The sequence below is a fragment of the Hemicordylus capensis genome, chromosome 5 (genome assembly GCF_027244095.1).
Source record: "Hemicordylus capensis ecotype Gifberg chromosome 5, rHemCap1.1.pri, whole genome shotgun sequence".
In the NCBI taxonomy this organism is placed as follows: domain Eukaryota; kingdom Metazoa; phylum Chordata; class Lepidosauria; order Squamata; family Cordylidae; genus Hemicordylus; species Hemicordylus capensis.
Window position 1 is genome coordinate 122,046,024 of NC_069661.1, and position 23,259 is coordinate 122,069,282.

The following is a 23,259-nucleotide window of genomic DNA, read 5'->3' on the forward strand; positions in this document are numbered from 1 at the left end:
ACGATCCCTTTGAGTTGTCCCAGAGACCAGCCTGGCTACTGCATTCTGTACCAGTTGTAGTTTCCAAACTATGTACAAAGGCAGCCCCACTCAGAGTGCATTACAGTAGTCAAGCCTGGAGATCACCAGCATATGTACTACCATATTAAGGTCATTTACCTCCAGAAATGGGTGTAGCTGACCTATCAGCCGAAGCTGATAAAAAGCGCTCCTGGTCACTGCCTCAAGAAAGCAGAGAGAGTTTGGGATCCAGGAGCACTCCCAAGCTACATACCTGAGCTTTTAGGGGGAGTGTAATCCCTACGAGAAAAGGCAGATCTAAACCACTTCTCGGAATCCTCTGTCCTATTTGGATTCAACCTCAGTTTGTTATCCTTCATCCAACACATTACCGCCTCCAGGCAGGTTTTTAGGGAAGTTATGCCATTTTCTGATGCAGTTAATAGGGAGAAATAGACTTGGGTGTCATCAGCATATTGATAACACCCTGCACCAATCCTCCTGATGATCTCTCCCAGCAGTTTCATGTAGATATAAAAAAGTATTGGAGACAATATGGAGCCTTGTGGAACTCCATACAGTAACTCTCGCTTTGCAGAGCAACGGTCTCCCAAGTGACACCATCTGGAATCTACCCAAGAGATAAGAAAGGAACCATTGTAGAACAGTGCCACTTAATCCCACCTCCCTCAGGCGACCCAGAAGGATACCATGGTTGATGGTATTGAAAGTTGCCGAGAGATCAGTATGGTACTGGCACACTAATTTCAGTAAGGGAGACCATCTTAGATCTACCTTCTGTCAACAGCTGCCTCCTCAGTGGATTTAGCACAGTAGTGCTGTTGGGAGAGCTCTCCAAATACAGATCATGAAGACCTCCCCGGCTGGACTGCAGCCTCAGTCACTATGACTCTGGTAGCAATGCTCTGTACGTGAAAGTACCTAAGTACACTGAAGATTAAATGTGATTGTTTAAATATCACTTTAGTATTAAAGCTTGAAGAGAGGAGACAGCAAAAGCTATTTGGGCCTCACGTTCTATATGAAGTAATCACATGAAGAACTAAACGAATTATGTGAAACAAAGTTTCTTTTTATTGGCTTTTACACAGTCTGGAATTCTTTAGGAACAAACTCCCCAGTTATAACAGTCAGCTCTGATTTTCACAGCAAAATTCTAAATAATTAGTACCCAAGCAGATTATACCAGAACTAATGCAATAAAGTCAACTATACTTCGTTTAGTGCTTGTGGGTGGCCAGCCTGCGACACAGGTGCCACAAATGGCACAGAGAGCAGAAATTTGTGGTGTGCCCAAAGAGAAGCAGAAGATCTGTGGATACACATATTCAGAAGATTCTGCCTATGCTCCCACATAGCTAGTCTGCGCCGTATTGCTGCCTGTTCCTCAGCTCAACAGATAAGAGGCAAAACGATCCCAAAGCAAGCAGGGTGCTGCATACCTATGGTAATACACACTCATCATATGCAAGTTCTATATTAATGGACTGGTTATTGCTTGTATTTGCAGTTATTTGTGGCATTAATACAGATTCTTTTTCTTATGTTTGCTTGTATCATGGTTTTTGACTGAGGTTCCACAGTCTACTGTTTACCTTTGGAATCATTTCTGACACACTGGCCTAATGTGATGCTAAGACATGGAATAGCGTTTAAAAAATACCTAAATATGCTAATATTATATTTCTATGAAATTCCAACCGCCCAGAGACAGAATGGTATTAGCTTCCATTAGCTATTATTAAAAAGGTAAAGTGTGCCGTAAAGTCGATTTCAACTCCTGGCACCCACAGAGCCCTGTGGTTGTCTTTGGTAGAATACAGGAGGGGTTTACCATTGCCTCCTCCCAGGCAGTATGAGATATCTTTCATATCTTTCTATGAAATTCCAACCGCCCAGAGACAGAAGTTTGGGGTGGTATACAAGTTTGATGAACGAATGAATATTTTTTAAAAAAAGTTAAATATTGTCTCCAGGAATGCCACACACCCCTCTTGCAGTTGCCTAATGCAGAACTTCCAAAGCCTTTAGAAACCAGATACTGAAAAATTACTATCACAACACTTGAGGAAGGTCCACATCATAAGATATGTCCTCTGGATCAATACCTACTCCCCTTACTATCCAAATACAAATGGACTGATACTGTACTATTGTTGTTTGTTGCGATTACTGGTCATAGACCAAAATAAACCATTCATTCACTCAGTCACTCACTCCTCCTGTTCTTCAGTCCTCAGTGGACAGTGTTATCCAAATAGAGTGGGGAAGAAACTATTCTGCTGGTACCCAGAGCACTTGGAATAAATGCTAAAAGGTGCTTCCAATGAAGCCTGCAGGGGTAACAGGACAGACCTGGTATTAGCTTCCATTAGCTATTATTAAAAAGGTAAAGTGTGCCGTAAAGTCGATTTCAACTCCTGGCGCCCACAGAGCCCTGTGGTTGTCTTTGGTAGAATACAGGAGGGGTTTACCATTGCCTCCTCCCACGCAGTATGAGATATCTTTCAGCATCTTCCTATTATTAGCAATATGTATATATCACTTTTCAGCAACAAAGGTTCAAAGTGATTCATATAGCAAAAGGGATAAGAAAAAAGTTCTCTGTTTCAAAGGGGCTCTCAATCTAAAATAAGGGAGTATTTGTAACAGTCACTGGGAGAGATGCTATGTTGGGCTGAATTGGGACAGTTGCTATTTATCTGCTAAGTATGAGAGCCACCTCTTTAAAAAGCTGCCTCTTTGCCTGGTTAGCAAGGGTACTGTGCAAAATGCTCCAGAACTCCCACTGAGCCGAGTTCAACTGGGCAAAGAGGCACCTTTTAATGTGGTGATTCTCTTTATTTAGCAGGGGGAGAGTAACTGGCCCTATCCACCCCCAGCACAGTACCTCCAGTGACTGTTGCTGGTGTGTGTCTTCTGTTTCTTTTTAGAATGTGAGCCCTTTGGGGACAGGGAGCCATCTTATTTGTTTGTTATTTCTCTTTGTAAACCGCCCTGAGCCATTTTTGGAAGGGCGGTATAGAAATCGAATTAATAACAACAACAACTATGGGTGAAGTGAGGACACATCACCTTTCTGGTGATCCTGCTTGCTGACAATGCAGCTGCCAGCTACCTGGAGAAAGAACTGCTTCCTCAGGAAGGCCTGTGCAATCTATTCCCAGAACTTCTCCTTCTATCTTGTCATATGCAAGTTTGAGCTCAGGCACAATGCTGGAAAGTGAAGAAGAGACAGAGCTGAGAAGTGGCAGAAAACGGCTTATCCCCTCAGATGAAATTAGGCACTAGGATGGGAAATAGCAGAACAATGTGTTTGATGGGCTATAGAAACAGGCGAGTACAAAGAACCTCCCATAAAAGTGCTCGTCGCCTTCCGAGGCAGCCCTCATTTAGAGTGGGGGGGAGGGGGGTCTAGAGAGAGCTTCTCTAAACTCAAAAGGATTTCTGAACAGAGCAAGCATTGAGAAAACGACGACTTAGAGACCTTTCCCTACTGAAAACCTACCAACTTCTGCTAAGACAGAAGATGTGTGGGAGATAGTAGTAGGTGGTGTGGCACAATCAAAGACAATATTTAATTCTTGGCTACTCTGCCACTGTCTGAGTAGAGGAAACTGGTGTGGAACTGCAGATAAATCTAGAGATGGTTAGTTTCCATAGTCAGCCAGTAATACAACAGCAGCCTGCAAACAATGGAGTTACCCACTAGATGGCAACAAAAGTTTCAAGATTGTCTAATAGGCAGGATTCAGTTCGTCTGTCCATGACTTTAGTGTACTGAAGTTTACCGAGTATGAACTTTTAAAACCTTACACCTTGCATCAGCATTGTCATGCTGGCAAACAAATGTGATTATATATTTGGGGGAAAATGACACCCCTCACTGGTTCTAAAAGTAACAGAACAAATGTGCCAGTGCTGCGGATTGGATACAAAGGTTGGACAGGCCGTTTGCCATCTGCTACAGTCACAGGTGGCAAGCAATGCAGTTTTCACACTTAATGCCTTCCTTGGGAGTGGAAAGCTTAAAAGGCTTTGATTTCCCCCTATTATTCGACAAGACAATATTTAAACACCAACATAAATACAAGACAGCACTTCAAAGAAGTGATACTTTATTATAAACTACTAGTCAGTGAGGCCCATCATTGACCGGGCAAAGTCGTTTTGCATAGATTACACTGCTAAAGAAGTTTAAGAAAAAATCCAGAAGGTCCTCTGTTCAGGGATGTGCACGGGCTGGCCGGGTGGCGAGTGGTTCCTTCAAAGAGCCATTAAGCAGGTCCTTACCTGCTCCGCTGCTGCCTTGCCACTTTTCCGGGCGCGGCGCTCGGCCTAGTAACAGTCGTGCGGGGCTGTGGCACTGTTCCCTGCAGCCTGGGCACACAGGCGGCACCATATGCGTGTGGCACCAGGCGTGCAAGCTGCAGGGAACAGCGTGGTGGCCCCAAGCAGCCATTGCTAGGGTGAGCGTCATACCCAGAAAAGTGATGGGGCGGCAGCAGAGCAGGCAAGGACCTGCTTTCCGGCTCCTTAAGGAAACCACTCCTTGCACCGGTTTGCCTGCAACCGCCCAGGCCAGTCCGGTGCTTCCCAAAGGAGGCCCCAGCCCAACTTGTGCACATCCCTACCTCTAATATTGCAGGAGTAACATTTGTGGGAATCGTGATAGTGGAGTGCTTGAGCTAACCCCTCAAATGGGGTTAGGTTCCTTATTTAATCCACTTAATCTTGTGGCAAGAGTGGAAGGAGCAGCCTGTGTGGGGAAGAGTGGCTATTTAAACCTCCCTGTGCATCAGCTGAGAACTGCAGGGATGTGTAAAGTTGAAATAGCCACTCTCCCCGCTTCTCAGCTGACGGGCAGGGTTTAAAGAAAAGGTGTAAGAGGAGAGAATGGAAGGAGCAGCCTACATCTCTGGTGCCACTTCTTTATCTCCCCAGGTGCCTCTGAGAAGCAAGGTACAGCAGCTATGTAAACTGTCTACCAATTTAGTTGGGGAAGCAGAGAACCACAACACACCAAACTACACCCCACAAGAACTAAATTGGTATACAGGATGATAGTGAAATCGCTAGTCAAGGTATATTTCATAGAATTCTTTATTAATGTGCTTGCAAAAGAGAAGTAAAAGGACAGTTTGAAATTTGTAGGATTTCAACTGCAAACATTATTCATTTTATTGACTATATGGTAAATTTGAATCACAGTCAATTTGAATCTGGGAAGCATCTTCTTTTCTTAAATATGTCACTTTGGAATTACTGATATAATTATTGAGCGTCAAAATTCTGTTGAGAACAGCAGCTAAAATGATTATATTCAGAATTTCTTTTAAAAAAACCCTACGAAAGAGTATTTAAATTTCAAACATATTCTGATGTAAAAAGTGGTACATTCAGCAAATTTTAGTGGCAGGATTGTGTATGCAAAATTTGGTATCTGTAGATCCATTGGAAAGTATGAGTTCATTTCACATAAACCAATAAAAAAATTCTTCAAAACATGTAATAGATATGTCTTGCCAAAATACTTTGACACTACACAATTTTAACATCTGACCCTGGAATCCTAAATTTACCAGCAGCCTATTCTAGACAGGTTACTCAAAATGAGTTCAGCAAGACTTAATTGATAGTATAAGTATTCTTAGGACCACATCCTTTCTTGAAAGTTCAATCCATTGACATAAATAGGACTTATTTTTAAGAAAATATTTTCACAATCAGTGAGTCAGTCAATCTTTATTATGGCCCTAGACCAGCACAAGAATAAAAAGCATACAAGGGCATGGGAAAAAACCAAATGCTAAAAATACATCACAATCTAAAATATCAGTATTAGCCAATTACTGCCCTACAAATAAAATTGTGTTATATATTTATAAAATACGCTATAAGATATACTAAAGGGTAAAATCAGAATAGCTAAAAATAAGGGAAGACAGCAGATAAGACTAATAAAACTGATAAAACAAGTAATATAAGCAATCTATATAAAAATTGGTCTATAGGGAAATACAACTAACAGGATGACTGGTAAAATGGAAGTAAATCATAATTAAATATATAAGTACATATATAACAATAAGTTAAAAGCAACTAAGATAGTAAAAGAATTTTAAAAAGACATGTTAAGTAGTTAAAATCACGGGTTATGGGCTGGCAGTCAGGGTCTGACAGATCTTGCATGCTGCCGCGCAGAACCTAGCAACATTGTATGAGAAGGTTTGCTTTTCATCCGAGTGCATCTTACTGTAGACTTGACTGGAGCAGCTGGGGCAGTTGCAAAGTAGCTGAAGTATGAGCTTCTCCCGGCTATCTTTATAAAACGTGCAAGACAAGAGTACGTGTTCAGTGGTTTCCACCTCCCCAGGAGCACAGGGGCAAAACCTTTCTGTAAATGGGATCTCCCTGTATTTAGCTTCCAAAAGAGCAGCTGGAAGGGCATGACAGCCGGCGAGGGTGAACGCACTTCTGTGGCTTGGTATTTCCAGCTGAGTCAAATATATGTGGGGGGGGGGGTACCGTGAACCTAGTGCTGTCCGAGACCTGATAGCCAGGAACCATACACCTGGCGTTCCATTTCCAGGACCCTCTGTTTGATGGCCATTTTCGCCTTGTCACTGCCCATAGCAAGGAGGTGAGATGGGGAGAAGCCCAATAGTAACACTTTATTATCGACTGCCCGATCCATGAGGATTGGAAATTGTCCTGCAGTGTTGATGGGGACAGGTGCCGTGGGCAAAGAGCTAGTTTGAGTCAGTGACTGAAAATAGTCATCCAAACTTTAGCCTCAACCTTTATCATGCCAGTTTTCAGACGCAGAGTGGCGCTGGGGCACTTTTAAGGCCACTCTTAGAAATTTAGATTGGACATGCTCCAATACACTAAAGTTAGAGAGGGGTCCTGGGTGGATACCATAGAATAATTGTTCCAGCGACTTGGCTTCATATAGTCTAAGTGCTGCAGGTACATAATGACCACCTCTAGTTTGAAGGAACCTCAAGATGGCAGTGGAGCTCCTCTGTGCCGCTAGGGCAACATGTTCACAGTGGGCCTTTCTTGCGCCAGAAGCCTGGAGAACCACCCCCAGATATGTAAAACAGGTGACCTGTTCAATTCTATGACCATCGATACTCCAATGGCAGATCTTTGGTCTCAGGAAGTTAGTCATCACTTCACAAAGGTTACAGTTGAAATACTCAAGACACCGATCTTTCTGCTCATCTGAAATTTTCAGAAACCTAACGAAGATGCACTTCACACATGATATTTTACATATACAGGTATACACAAGGAATGTACATTATTATCCATAGGATTGCGCATGTGCCCATTTTGCCACACGTACATACTACGTGAGCCTGCCACTAACTGCAGCTTCCCAGTGCATGGACATATGGTAACGTAAGTATGACCAAGCTCCACAGGATGGTGGACATGGTTTTCCCTACACCCATAAAGTGACTTATGAGAGGTCAAAAAACAGGCTATAGATTGATAAAACTGGTTACCCTGACAAATTAATGAACCACAACTGTACAATTGCAAGAATTTATATTTTAGTGAAAGCCTGTGCTACTAAATGATTTTGTAAGAACACGTCCATTTCCTGTCCAAACATTTTATTAAATTTCAAAATCAATCTTGTAGGCTTGTGGCTATTACAATGGAATTTAAAAAAGCAAAAATAGAATACCACATCAACATTAAATTAAATCCTAAAGATTCAACCACTGAGTACACAATATCATCTCAAGTCCTCAAACCATGCCAGAGGGTAACCCACAGTGACCAAAGTTCAATACAGAAAAAGTATTTATAAAAGTGAGGAAGGATAATCAGGCTTGATTGTACGTAAGCCATGTGCTGAGTAACAGTTTAATTGAACATCCTCCCCCCCCCCCGATTAGAGAAAGTGCCCCGGAGTGTGAGGGGCGGGGGGGGGGGGGTAGGGATGTGCACGGAACCGCAGAGCTGCGGTCTGGCACTGGGGTGGGGGTCCCTTTAAGGGCGGGAGGAGGATGAACCTACCCCTCCCTCTGCTTGCCCCCCACCAGCACGCGTCCGTTTAGCAAGCATTTGGGGCGGCAGGATACCTCCCTGCTGCCCCTTCCCCCTTTGGCAGCAAAAGGCTTCAGGAAGCCTTTTGCGCATGTGCACGACGCGGAGACGTGACGCGTGAGCATGCACAAAAGGCTACCTGAAGCCTTTTGCTGCCAGAGGGGGAAGGGGCAGCAGGGAGGTATCCTGCCGCTCCAAATGCTTGCTAAATGGACGCGCGCCAGCGGGGAACAAGCAGAGGGAGGGGTAGGTACACCCTCCCCCCGCCCGTAAAGGGACCCCCACCCCAGCGCTCGAACCGCTGAACTGCCCCAAGGTTGGACCGGTCCAGAGGCCTGCAGAATGGCCTCCGGACACATCACTGGGGTGTGTGTGTACATGTTCAAATACAGGTGGCCTTCATTCTCCGTGGTTTTGGCACTCACAGTTTCATGTATCTGCGGTCAGGCAATATATACCTGGCCTCATTATCCGCAGTATGCAGCTTCACATATCCACGGCTTTTGGAAGCATAGTTCTGCCCTTGCGTGACCGAACTCTTGCTGCACATGCTCATGGGTTGTGAGAGGAGTCTGGAGGACGACTGTGGAGTGCAAAAAACATTTAGAGTTCTTTGCGCTTCTAAAAGCCATTTTGGGTAGCATTTGGTATCTTTAGGGAGCCACTGGGAGCTTTCAGGAGCTATTGCTCTAGAGCTTTTGGAGGCTTCTTGGAGCCCTATCTTGGAGATGCCAGGGAGGGAACTTCTTCCCAGAGCAGCTCCATCTCCTAAGGGGAATATCTTACAGTGCTCACACATCAGGTCTCCCATTCATATGCAACCAGGGCAGACCCCTCCTTAGCTAAGGGGACAAATCATGCTTGCTACCATAAGACCAGCTCTCCAGCTTCTTGAAACCATTTTCTGGAGCCTCTTACAGCATTGTGCTACCCTTGTAAGATGCTAATTATCACTTTTATAAAATTTTAATTTTGATGAAAAAAAATAATTTTAATTTTCAATTTTTTGATAATTACAGTACTGTATTTAAATTGAAATTAGAATTCAATTTAAATTAAAAACATTAAAAATTGAATTATCCATTGAAAATTAAATTTTCCCCCATTCCTTGATTCTCACACCCTCCTGGGTGTGTTTTCTTGAATTAGATTTAATTTTGTGTTGCTTCTTTGGCCAACCTACCAATCAGGCCAAGGAGCTTGCGCTACTAAGCTCTGGTCTTCAACACTGGGGTGAAGAAATGTCATGCTTGTGCATTACTGGAGAAGCAGGGAGGGGGCATTGCTAGAGGAGCTGGAGAGTGGGAAAGACGATGACCTGAGATGGCCAAGGTGTATTGCTGTGCTCCATCTTTTTTCTGCTTTTACCCTGCCTCTTTGGTGATTTTTCGACCATTTTCCTGGGCTCCAGATCCTAAACCCCAATTCCCATTGACTTAACGTTTCATTATCGGCGAATGGATAACATTCTGGAAGGCCAGAACGGAACCCCCTGCAAAGAATGAGGGCTGCCTGTATGCACATGTCATTATATTTGTTTGGCTGGTGGGCAAAGCAACATCCAAACTGGCTCTCAGACATTATGTTGTACATTCGCTCAGTGATCTGTACACATGTATGGGACTGTACTGGTGTTCATTTAAGAAGTGAACCTGGATACAGGTGACCTCAAATGAAGGGTACAGATAGGAAGTGTACAGATAGGACGAGCAGCCAAGAATGGGACAGGGCAGCTAAGCCCAGGCGTGGCTGTCTATTAAAACCCATGGGAGCCAACTGGCTCCTGGCGGCAAACCCGCCCAGGGAGCCTGCCCGCCTCTTAAATGGGGTTAAGGGAGCAAGTGCTCCTTTAGCCATGTTTACTTGACTGTGTGTCAGCATCAGCTGCTTTCAGCCAGTGCTGACACACTGATGGGTGCTCACCCGTCACTGGGGGGATCTCCACAATGTACTCATGCAGTGCATTGTGGGATTTCCGGGGCCTGGGACAATGCATCCCAACTCCTGTGTCTCCACACTCCTTGGGACAGCAGTGGACTGTCTGGTAGCACAATGCCCGCGCCAAGGTAGTCCGCAGCGATTGTCTGCAGGGAAGGCGGGGTTCTGCAGCCTTCCCTACCACCCCGCCTAGCTGTAAGAATGACTTCTGTTTGTGCTTACAGATGTGTATGTGTGTACACAGATTGTATGACTAGAGCAGGGGTTTCCCAACAATTCTCATTCCAGCTTATATTCCCAGTCTTTTTCATTCCAGTATGCTCCTATATATTAAAATATATAGGGGCACACCACCTCCCAACAGACACATCACTATGTGATTTTTATTTATTTATGCTTCCTTCCTCCACTCTTTACTATATATTATTCTTATATAATCTTTTTTCTTATTTGTAGCCATCCCCCATGTCCCTCCTGGAGCTGAATTGTCCAATAATGCACTGAGATGACATGTTCCTCCTGGTGCATAAGGGAGAGAGTCAACTCCAAAAGCAGGAAGATTAAACCCCCCACTTTTGGAGCTGACTCAGAGCAACTTAGCACGGCACACTGGCCAGTGTCTCATGGCACACTAGTTGGCAAATTGGTTGAGAAACACTGGAGAACACTCACTTCCTGGCCAAGGCCAAATGTCCAGTTCAGTCTGTGTTCAGACACAAGTAATGTCCAGACTTAATTTAGGATAGATGCATAATGGGTATGGGGCTCCAAAAGCACTGAACCTATCCTGAAACTTCAGACACTGTATACATGTTGAAATCACCCAGAATAATAAAACTGAGTAGGTATCAGACATAGCCCTTGTTGAGGACAGGGCAAGACAAAGGCAAGGACAAGTGGTACTCAGACCACAGAGAAAGTCTAATTTGGAAGCCTTTGAGTTAGCAAGTACCATCTGACTTGCCCCAGCCTATTGATACAAAGAAGCTTTCTTGCTAGTTTGACTAGTCTCCCTGCTCATTCCTCTCCTCTGGTTAAAGTTGGGCTGAATTCTCACCTGACATTCCTCAGGTTGCAAGCTGCAGACTTGAGAACTACAGTAACTTTCACAAGCAGTTCAGTAAGCTTGGTCAAGAAGCTGCTGTGAGGTGGGCTGATCAATGAAAGGCTCTCTAGAAATGATTAATTAATGATTATCATTAAATGATTAATTCATCATTAATCACTAGAAATGCTTATTCCATATCACAAGCATTGAGCACCAAGTAGCTGAGCATCACAGAGTTCCCAAGCTCGTTTGGGTAAATTATGCTGTGGCATAATTCAGAATTTAGTGTTCTTAAAAAAAAAAAAAAATCATTAGCAATTGGCAAAGAACTCATGGAAGAAGAGCTAATTGTCACTCTGAATCCCATTCAATTCACCTAAAACTTTTGAGCTGAAAGTTAGAGGAGCAGCAGCTGGGACATTCAGGTTACGATCCAATACACACTTCCCTGGGAGTAAACTACATATACACAGTAGGGATGTTCACGGAACAGCAGCGGGGAGGCTCAAAGGTGGCGGGGGACTCTCTTTAAGAGTGGGGGAGTGTGCACTTACCTCTCCCGCTGCTTTCCCCTCGCTGGCACCCGTGTTTTACAAAGCTGATCGGGGCGGCAGCGTACCTCCCTGCCGTCCCATTGCCCTCGTCTTCCGGATATGACTGGAAGTTACGGGCGCACACACATCATGCCTGTGCCGGAGCATCGGTGACTTCCGGTCATATCCAGAAGACAAGGGCAATGGGGCGGCAGGGAGGTATGCTGCCACCCCGATCAGCTTTGTAAAATACGGACGCCCGCGGGGGGGAAGCAGAGGGAGGGGTAAGTGCACCCTCCCTCGCTCTTAAAGAGAGACCCCTGCAGCCTTCAAACCAGGGGAACCGCCAGTTCTTCAAACCAGTTCGGAGACCCATAAAGGACCTCCAAACTGGTTCCGTGCACATCCCTAATACACAGCGGAACTTATTTATAAACAAACATGCATAGAATTGCAGTGTTAACTTCTCAATTAACTCCAAAGCTTTTGGCAATGTATGTCTTAACAGCTACCCCCGTCCCACGCACCATACCCCTCAAGTTTTTATACAAATCTCAATTATAGTTGTGGGTTATAACAGAGAATTATGATTAAGATATGCTTAAACACTGAAAGGAAAATAACATTAAAAAATTCATCCCAATAGCTCCTCATCAAGACACAAAGATTATAACAAATTATGGAGTTGTGTGCTGGGGGGAAAAATCGCAGCCACAAAATCCAATTTCAGCAAGATATTGTATAATTGAGTGAGGTGCCACAGAGTTCCCAACTTGGTTTGCGTAAATTATGCTGTGGCATAATTAAAAATTTAGTGTTCTTTTAAAAAAAAATTAGCAATTGGCAAAGAAGGGCTGAGCTCATGAAAAATGAGGGGGGCAGGTTGTATGTGGTGTCAGAAAACATTTTAACTTGGAATAAAACCAGCTTAACCATTTCTGTGTGAAGAGGGTTCAACAGTATTCATTGCCTATTATATCAAAGAGGTTATTGTGCCTTTAAAACTAGTGATTTTACTAACCACAATTCCGGCCTTGTTGATATATTACAATTCAGGGTGCAGGACTCTGTAGCTAGGAAACTTAGCCATGTAACAATTTTCTTCCAGTTTAATGCCAAAGATAAAGTGATGCAGAGGTGGTTAATATGTGACCCATTGAAATGTTAACATATTTTAGTTTCTCCCACCCCTAAATCTACATAATACAGGCAGAGATGAATCTGAATATATATTATGAAAAAAAGGAAGGAATCAAAAAGGAGGCCACACACACACACACACACACTTTTTAAAAGAGATAAAGATGTTTTTAGAAACTTGAGCAATTATTTTAGCAGAAGAATACTGTAGAATAAGCACAATATACCCACCAACTGCAGTCATTAAGTACAAGCATGGAGAACTAAATTATGAAAAATAATTTTTAACACAACCATTATATTTTGAGCAAAGTTACTCACCCTGATGTTCCAAACCTTTCAGCCCAGTCCCATTTATGCTTATTTGGCACTGTCCCACTGAGTTCTGTTAGAACAACTCCACAGAACCGTGCAATGGCTGCTGCATTTGAATGCCGGAAGATGCAAATATTCAGTAGTTCTTTCCATATTAAATACGTGTATTTGATTTTAAAGGGGAAAGGCCTCAGAAGCAGTGCTTTTACTTCCAAGGATTTTAAAAGCTAAAAATTCAAGCATTTGACCAAGTACATACACGATTAGCACCTTGCTCCCAAGCTTATGATCCCAACAGGTATACAATTCAAGGGTCTGAGTTCACAGCCAGATGAAACAGAATAATCCATGTACTATACAGGCTCTCTGATATAGCAGCTGTGGAAAAGATTAGAAGAACAGATCCAAATGCTTACTCTAAAGCCCTGAACTGCTGCATTTGAATGGACACAAATGAGATTTATTCCCCAGCGTTTTTACACAACCAACGGCTCACAGTGCTATCCTAGACAGGTTTATGGAGAGAAAGTACAGTATGTCATAATGACAGCTGACCAGTTTTTCAGATGATTTGTCTCTTGAGGCTATACATTTGGTTTAGGTTTCCACTGCAATGTTCAAGTTCTTAAGATAGGTCACACAGATCAATTGCTCCAGTAATGTGAAACTCCAAAAAGCAAGCGATATCTAAACAAAAGATAGGGGTGGCCGTGACTTTAAGTGAGGGAGCAGAAAGCCCGGAGACAGTCAGCCTGGCTGCCTCTAATCTCATGAAAATTGTTACCTTGTTCAGCTTCTGGTTTACATCAACAAATAGGGAACAAAAAATAGTCTAAAAGTAGACAGTAACTCAGGACCTATATCACTTGTATTAACAAGCATAATTTGCACATTTTATTAGGGGCAGCTATTCTACAGAGTGCTACAGTAAAAATCAAACATATATAAAGAAATACACACACTCAAAAATGTAATCCAAAATTTAAGGTCAAAGAAGTGTGATGGTCAATACATTCTATATAAAAGAGGTTTAAAGATGCACCGGAATTTTATCAACTTTAAATGTTGACTAAACAATACTCATGTTCTCTCTCTCTCTCTCCACCGGCCCCCTTCTCTTCTTTTGCATAGTAATAAAGGAACAGAAATAATAAAACATGGAAATAGATTGCTTACATTTATTTATATGCCTCTAGTTTTAAAGAAGTGGGGTTGTCTCTTATTAAAATACTTTCAGAAGATAAAGACCATTATCATCAAATGTTTCTCAGCTGAAATGAAACCTAAATATTTAGTACATGAAATGCATAAATTCCTAAAGTGTGGGCTGGGGTGGGTGGGGGTGGGGAATCTAAAATGCTGAAACAGATTTGATGCAAAACAGAAGATATAGTTTTAAGAAATCAACTTAATTTAAAGGACTGTAACTGGTCTTGTGACACCTTTGGGATAAATGACAACCTTAAATAAGTAAATTCATTTTAATTAAACATTACAGGGATGGAATAGAACTCGACAAGTCAGCAGACTACATAACAAAAAATAAATTCAATTGGAACAAAACAATTATCTAGTTACAGACACAAAATATTGACTCAGGAAGCATCTATTTTATTCTGCCGTGACAATCTAACACACAAAATTAAAGCACATTTGAAAAGGCAACTGACTACAAGTTTGTTTTACAATGCTTGCTTACTTTACTGATTGTGCAATTGTAAATTGCACAGATTGTAATAAGACTATACTGTAAAGAAGACACATCATATTGCCTGACAAAGTTTTCATAGTTATGCTTTAAAGCTCAATTTGGCATCCTTGCATTCTTTTTTCAGGATACTCCTTTCTTGCTCATCCTGCCTTGTTGCCAAAACACCTGCAGTAAATGACAACTCCTCTCTGGAAAGGGGGACAGTACGAAGGCCTACAGTGTGAATGTCTGCACAACTAAACAGGAAGAGAAATCCTGAAATTTCAGTTTATCTGCATCTAACATATCTTCTCACCACTTTTTAATTTGGCCATTATTTGATGTCAAAGTAAAATTCTGATCTTCCTGATTCAAACTTTCAAAACCAGGGGACAACTGGGGACTGTTTTACAAATATTACATTACATGGATGTGTGAAAGTTTAGAAGCACAGGACACTTCTCTTCTATAGGAACAAACATTCTGAAACAAAAGATATATGTAAAAATAAGGCAGGACTGCACAACACCAGCCCTCCTCCAGATGCTGGACTACAACTCCCATAATCCCCTGATTACTGGCCACAATGGCCTGGGATGATGGAAGTTGTGGTCCAAAAACAGCTGGAAGGCTGTGCAGCCCTGAAATAAGGGATATTGTGCAGCACTGTTCACTCTTCAAAATCATACAATTTTCAAATAACATTTTCTACAACTGCATTCTTTTATCTTTGAGTATATTTTTCCAGTTTCATTTTTGAATGGTGTAGAAGACAAGAGGTATTTAAAGTATATTTTTCCACCAAGACAAAAGCTACATTACTATATAGCAACAACATGGTCAAAAGGAAGCTAGGATATTTTGTAAGGCTCAAACTTTTATTTTTAAAGCCGAGCATTTTATTGTATTTTCTTTTTAAAGATTAGGTTTTTTTAGGATCAAGACGACAAAAATGACTGCCTAAATGTCAAGTGACAGAACATCCTTTACTATAAGCTATGGGGATTGTTGTATGATTTGGTGCTGCTGTTTAATACTCTGGAATTATAACTTAAATCCAAAGATCCCACAATCATGACTGGACGACACTTTTCCTTACCCAATAGAGAGCTGCTGGGTTTTTGACGCAGTCACACATATCCCACCACCCCGTACCTTATTCTCCTGAAAACTGGCTCCAGGCAGTCTGGGGAACCCCACACTATTTTTGCAGGAACAGGGGAACTGCAGATGCAGGGGGAATCAGTGACCCCTCCATTAAGTAAGTCGAAGTGCTTTTCACTTGTGCAACAGGATCATTAAATCCAAGCCCCTGCCTCAAACAAAACTTTATAATATCGCGACACTTTCACAGCTTCAAATCATGCATGTTTACAGATGCACTGAGAATAGCTTTTATGCAAGGCCTGCTGAAATGAGTTAAGATCCTGTAGGGAAAAATTACCTGACAGATTGTCCCAAGTCTTTATCCAAAGAAATTGATTAAATATATCCTTATCATCATACATAAGGTTGGAGAGAGAGATGAATACTTCACATACCCATATGGAGCACACTAACAGGGAAGTGTTAACTTCAAGATTAACCTATGCAAAAACTAATACAGCTGAGCATTTTAAGCAATGACAGACTGCTTGAAACACAATTCATACATTAAAAAAAACACAACAACTAAGCTTAGAATGAATGGGTTCATTAGCCACACACATGTATAGAGAGGCTGAAATAAGTCTTCTTAGGCTCAACTGAAAAACAAGAAGAGCCCAACCAGATATCAGCCTTATCTGCTGAACTAACAAATGGAAGCGCCCTCATTCAAGCCAGCCAAATATGCAGTTCTGCTGGTGTGCACATTTTCTTTTTCACTACAGAGCACATCTGATTTCAATAAAAACTTCCCTTTTTTTGTTTTATTGCCCAACTCCAATCATAACTTTCTTTAATATTTATATTTTCACACAACTATCCAAAACCTCTTTGACTGAAATACAAAAGCCACAACAGTTATGGGGAATGTTTCGGCTCAGAAATAAAAGCAAATTGGTCAAAATACATGTTTATTGAAACTGACCTTTACTTCTGCTGATTAAACGCACACAATTTAAAACAATTCTCAGTAACTGCACTGAACTTTATTTGTGCTTTTACGTAAGATATTTTTCCCTTCTCCTTTTCTTCTTGATACATTTAAGATCTTTATCATATGTCAAGTAAACAAAAATGAATGCAACTAATGGAGCTTACCCTTATCTCCTTAGCAGAGCCCATATCTATTTTTACAAGTTACCTCAGCACACATGAAAGATTCATTACAGAAGATGGTAACTGGAACAAGGTAGACAGGACTATACTTAGGAAGAGAGCACACATCTTCAAATGTTTTCCCTGAATACAGTTTTTTCTTGACCAAAAAAAAAGTCAGGCTTTCTAAAATAATTATGTACGGCCTGATCCTTACTTGAAATTACTTACTTTAATTTCCCACTAAGTTAAACTCGAAGTTAATACTCCCAAGTAAGTATGCATCAGTTAAGAAAGTCGGATCTATACTGGAGATTAGGTGCACCTACTTCTACATAGACCCATTATGAATAATCTTACACGAAGTTACACAAAATGTACCAATTCTGCAACACACATTGGATTACATCTTTATAATATAGTATGCTCAGTACACGGTAGAATTTTCTTGACACTTCATAATCTGAATACAGCATACCAGATGCAAAATTTGATTAAAGTGCCAAACCTATGAAGGCAAACATATTTTCCTATAAGTAAAACACCACAAATTAAATAAAAAGTTGCATATAATATATACAACCTCCCTACCCACCCACCCCCACACACACCACCAGCACCCCACTATAAACCGATATCCTCTTTCACAAAGCATTCTTTTAAAACTGTCAATATTCAATATGGTGTTATAGTTTTAATTCGTATATCTGTCAATTTCATTTTACCTCCACTCCTCCCCACCCCCCAAAAAGCTAATTTCCTAGATACAATTTTATAGATAAATTTTATACTTCAGAGATGCTCTCTCTTTCCTCTTGAAATTCTGTCATAACAATTCTGTTCTGCACAGTGAGTAATATAGGGCAATCCCTTTAAGTTAAGATAATTAAAAATAAGGCCCATCTAGCAGTTTTACTCTCAAAAAAGCAGAAAGTGGGTGGGAATGGTTTTTTTGACAGAGAGAAATAGGTCTTACTGATTACCACGAGGGAATTAAAAATTATACAGTCTCCATGTGGAAAACACAAACAGTTGTGTGAACCAGTCTTCCCATCCCTATATGGACAATTTTCCAATCTGGCTTGTATATCAATATTTGCTAAATATACACAGAACACACACTGATGATAGAATTATCTTTAGGGGAACAAAATTATGGGCAATTTCCCCTTCTGCTCAACCAAAATAAGTGGACATACAAACATGTTTTCTCAAGGTTACAAGAACTGCATTATAATTATGTACTTATAAATATTTATAATGAAAAGACATTAATAAGTATTAGTTATGCCTGACTGCCAGCTCTGTATGTATAGGAAAAGTATGTAAGCTTATAAGTCTTGGTGTACAGTTAAGATTTTCTCTTTTGTTTGCTTAAAACCATGAATTCCACTTAGTATTTTTTTTAGTGTCTACTTTCTATAGTTTTTATTTCAGAGTGTAATCTTTACATTATTATGATGCCTTTGGGGTCCTGCCCCAACTACAGCTACACATTTGAAAGGCAGGAAAGTAAAAGTAATAGATTATTTTTTTAAAGGAGGCGGCTGTCGGTCTTGTTATGAACAAACACAATCATTCTTAAAAAGCAAGCTAGATTTATATCCACCCGTAACCATAGAAATTAATCTTGAGCTTAGACAAAATAGCAGAAAACACCATTTATTTAATGAAAATCAGAGTGCTGTTACTGCAAATGAAGCCCCGTTTATTGAACAGTGTCTTTTTGTATGCAGCCACAGGATTGTAGTTGATGGGCCACTTCTTACAATGTAATTATACCCACTTAGCCAATCGCCCCTTTAAAAAAAAAAAAGTCAAGTTGCTGTTCAGCTTAATTTTATTTAAAAGGGTGCCAATTGGAAAGGCACACATCATACACAGCAAATAAATGCTGTACTGTCTAGAGCATTTCTTAATATTCTCAAGTATCAAGGAAAAACACCCTCCCCCCCCCAACTTCCAAAGTCAGTAAGGCAACAGAGATACATTTAGAACATAAAAATACAGGAAGCCAGTGTGGCATAGTGGTTGGATTACAATGGAGAGACCTGGCTTCAAATCCTTATTCAGCCATAAAGCTGAATGGGTGACCTTGGGCTAGGTACTTACCCACCACAACCCAGCTCACAGTAGTGTTGCAAGGACAGAATGCGGTGGTAGTGGAATAATGTGTACCACCTTGAGTTCCTTGGAGCATGGATGCAAAGAAAACAAATACATTAAAAGGGAGGGATTTATTGGTGTGGAATCTCACTGAAGTCACTGTGACCACTCACACTGGGTAAACTTGTGAGGGTACCCATTTTATGCAGGACTCCTTTGCAACATAGAATCTCTATTCACATGTTACGTTCACCACATGTACCATCTGTGCAAAGTGAACACGCATACAGACTGAATGCATGTACAGTTATTAATGCATGTTCAATGAATATACACTAGTACACTGAAAGGGAGACTAGAAGTGTGAGCACTGTAAGATATTCCCCTTAGGGGATGGAGCTGCTCTGAGAAGAGCAGAAGGTTTCCAGTTCCCTCTGTGGCTTCCCCAAGGTAGGACAAGATTTTTTTTTTTTTTAATAGGACAAGATTTTTTTATTGGACCAAAGTAGGGCTGAGAGAGATTCCTGCCTGTAGCCTTGGAGAAGCCGCTGCCAGTCTGTGTAGACAATACTGAGCTAGATAAACCAATGGCCTGACTCAGTATATGGCACTTCCTATGTTCCTATGTACTCTGGTTCAGAAGGCAGGTTGGAAGTTAGATGTGACACAAATAGGGTAAGAGTGAGCAGCCAATACAAAGCTGTCAACAGCCACTTTCCCAGAGTTCAATGCTGTTGATAGGCAGGAAGCAGAAGCAGCTAACAGCAAACCTAACTGGTCAGATAACCACTGTAGGTTCCTCTATCATTCTCTGCACTAAGCAGATTGATTTTATTGTGTAAGTGACTACACTTCTGCTTCCCATGGTGAACCAACATACGAATCTTTAAGAGTGGAATAGCTCTAGACAAACACCCAATTTGATTGGCTTGTTTCTTTTCCTTTTTAGAAAAACGGAATGTGAATGAGTTAAAAGGTACAGGCAAGTGTTCAATAAAGTAAAGTTGTGCGGTTGAGTCGGTGTCGACTCCTGGTGACCACAGAGCCATGTGGTTCTTTTTGGTAGAATACAGGAGGAGCTTACCATTGCTATCTCCCATGCAGTATGAGAGGATGCCTTCCGATATCACTGCTGCCCAATATAGGCGTTTCTCATAGTCTGGGAAACATACCAGTGGGGATTCGGACCGGCAACCTCTTGTTCCCGAGGCAAGTTACTTCCCCGCTGTGGCATTAGGTGGCTAAGTGTTGGATGGAGATACTAAATTACATCTATTGCTCATTCATTTTATTTGATTTATATACTACCCTTCCTAAAGTGGCTCAGCATGGTACAATTTAAAAGCATAAACTTCATCTTATCCATACAATCGAGCCTGTTGGAGACAGATATCCCAACTAAGCTGTGCAGGGGCTACTACCTACATTATTTGGATGTAGTTCAATAGGCATTTCCTGGTTACGCCATTGCCTACACAGCCATATATCACAAGAGCTCTCAAAGTTCTCATTCACCATAAAAATGAACCCCTGACACTGTGGTGTCTTCATGATGTGGGACAGAAATGAAACTGTACATTTCTCAGTAAATATTCCACTGCACTTCTGTGGAAATTTTTCCATTTCTAAAAATACTAATTATTTGTATGAAACAATGCAATGTAACACCGATCAAGGCAAGTTCGGCAGTTTCAAAGGCAAGTTCGTCAAGGCAAGTTCGTCAGTTTCAAAGCTGTAATCAACATTTTTTGCTGAGTATAACTAAGAAGAGTGGGAAGTGCAAGAGGGAGGGAGTGTGTGTGCTCTCTGCCCACCATGCAATGCACAGCTTCCTGACAAAAGACGCAGATTTGTAGTGATATACATAGACTTCAGGGGCGTAACTATAATAGGGCAAGGGGAGACAGTTTTCTGGGGGCCCATTGCCTTGGGGGGGGTCCTGAGGCAAGTCACATGACTGACTCCCCCAGCCATGCACCCGCCCGAGCTTCCTTCAGTTGTATTCATCCTCTGAAATTGATGCGAGTGTTTTTATTTGTACTTCAGTGGGGGGGGGAGGTTTAAAATCTTGTCTCTGGGCCCACTCCAACCTTGCTACGTCCCTGATAGACTTATCACATTATGGTTCAATTCAAACACTATACCCAACTATGATTTACACCAACCATAATTTAGAACCCAAGCCATGGTTTGAGCTTCCAAACAATTAGGAAAACTCATAATTTAGGAACATAAGAACATAGAAAGCCATTTCATACCAAGTCAGACCACTGGTCCATCTAACTCAGTACCGTCTACACTGACTGGCAGCAGGTCCACAGTTACAGGCAGGAGTCTCTCCCAGCCCTACCTGGAGATGTCAGGGAGTGAACTTGGGACCTTTTGCATGCAAGCATGCAGATGCTCTTCCACTGAGCAATGGTCCCCTCTCCTAAGGTAGGGGTTCTCAACCTTGAGTCCCCAGATTTTGTTAAACTTCAACTCTCATAATGCCCAGCCCCAATGGCCTTTGGGGCTGGGGATTATAGGAGTCCACTTGGGGACCCAAGGTTGAGAACCCCTGCCCTCAGGGGAATAACTTGCAGTGCTAACATGTCCCCCATCCAAATGCAAAGCAAGACAGATCCTGCTCAACAAAGGGGACAATTCATTCTTGCTACCACAAGCCCAGCTCTACTCACTAAGCAATGCTTTTATGTTTTGTTTGCAGTCAAATCAGCATCCCCATTTCTAGGTACTATGACCTCCAGAAACAGAATTAAGGCTGGAACTATGGTTGGTCTATCAGACACCATGCCCAACCAATTTTGCAAACCCATCTCAAACCACAGTTTCTGATTTGTGGACTGAAGGCAAACAATGATCTGTCAGTTCAGAACATCACACCAAACCACAATCAAGTTTCCTTAGCCATGTTTTGATATGATGTCTGAATTGAGCCTATTTGATAACTGTAGTATATGTCACTTTGGGCACAGCTTTGGCAGCAACTGGGAAATTGCTCTGCTCACATTGTCTACAAACTCGGCTCATGTTGCAGGAGCTATAGTGGTGGAAGTGGCTGTAATTCCAACCCTCCCTCTGGTGACTGGGAGCAGAAGTTTTGACCCTAGGAGTAATCCTAAGGTTCTATATGTTAAGAAAACAGTGACTTTTTAGAATTGTTCTGAGCATGCACTGTTCCCTAAGGCATCATAAAAAAGTACTTGAACTCTAACATGAAACCTACCTTGCATTGGCACCACAGGGCATAACTCACATCACTGACCACTTAGGCCTTTGTGTCCCTAAATACTGCGTGGCAGCTCTTGCGAGAGTTCACAAGTGAGCTGCCGATTAGCAACAGAGACAAGTGGCCTGGCTGCCTGCTAAGGAGAAGTGGTAGCCAGCCACGGAGGGGAAGTGACCACTGCCGGGCTGGCCGGCAGTGATATAGAAACGGCCACTGCCAGGCCAGCAGGTGACTGTGGTGTAGAAGTGGCGGTGGCCGCCAGGCGGTTGCAGTGCAGCCAGCTGGTGGGCAGGCAAGGAAAGCGCCAGCCAGGCTGGTGAGGGAAACTACCGTCAGCTAGCAGGGAGGGAAAGGAAAGCGCCGCCAGGCTGGCTGAAGGGAGGGAAAGGAAAGCAGAACAGGGACTGGGGCTGAAGGGGAATGAAGATGGGGAGGAGAGACCGAGAACTAGGGCCTCAGATGGTCTGCGCCGGATCAGCTTGTTGTTGTTGTTGATTCAATTTCTATACCGCCCTTCCAAAAAGGGCTCAGAGTGGTTTACATTAAATATTTACTGTGGCTGTGGACTTGTACACAGGACTTCTATGAATGAATTGAGATAAATAGCTGAAAGTATATTCCAACTATCCAAAGCTAAGGATCCATTTTAACTTTGTGCTGTTAGATCTAGGCACCTATGCACTCCAGCCGTATTTTGCCATTGAAAAGATTCTAGGAGACCACTTACTAAAAAAGAAGAAGAAAAGACGAGACTAGGTGAGAACACAGGATCCTAACTATTCCAATACTCCTCATAGAATCAATCCCAAACAAGAACAGCATCCATTGCCCCCAGTTGATTTTGGAACCTCAATGAGTGATTAGAAAGGTACTTCATTGTTTATAACCAAGTTTGAAAATTGTTTATTCTTTCAAATCATAATTCATA

At 42.0% G+C, this 23,259-nt stretch overlaps 1 protein-coding gene across 4 annotated transcripts in view; it reads right to left on the reverse strand.

Moving 5' to 3' along the window:
• Positions 1–23,259, reverse strand: part of STX18 (syntaxin 18) — a 65,292-nt gene that overhangs the window by 19,808 nt on the left and 22,225 nt on the right. The window lies entirely within an intron of this gene.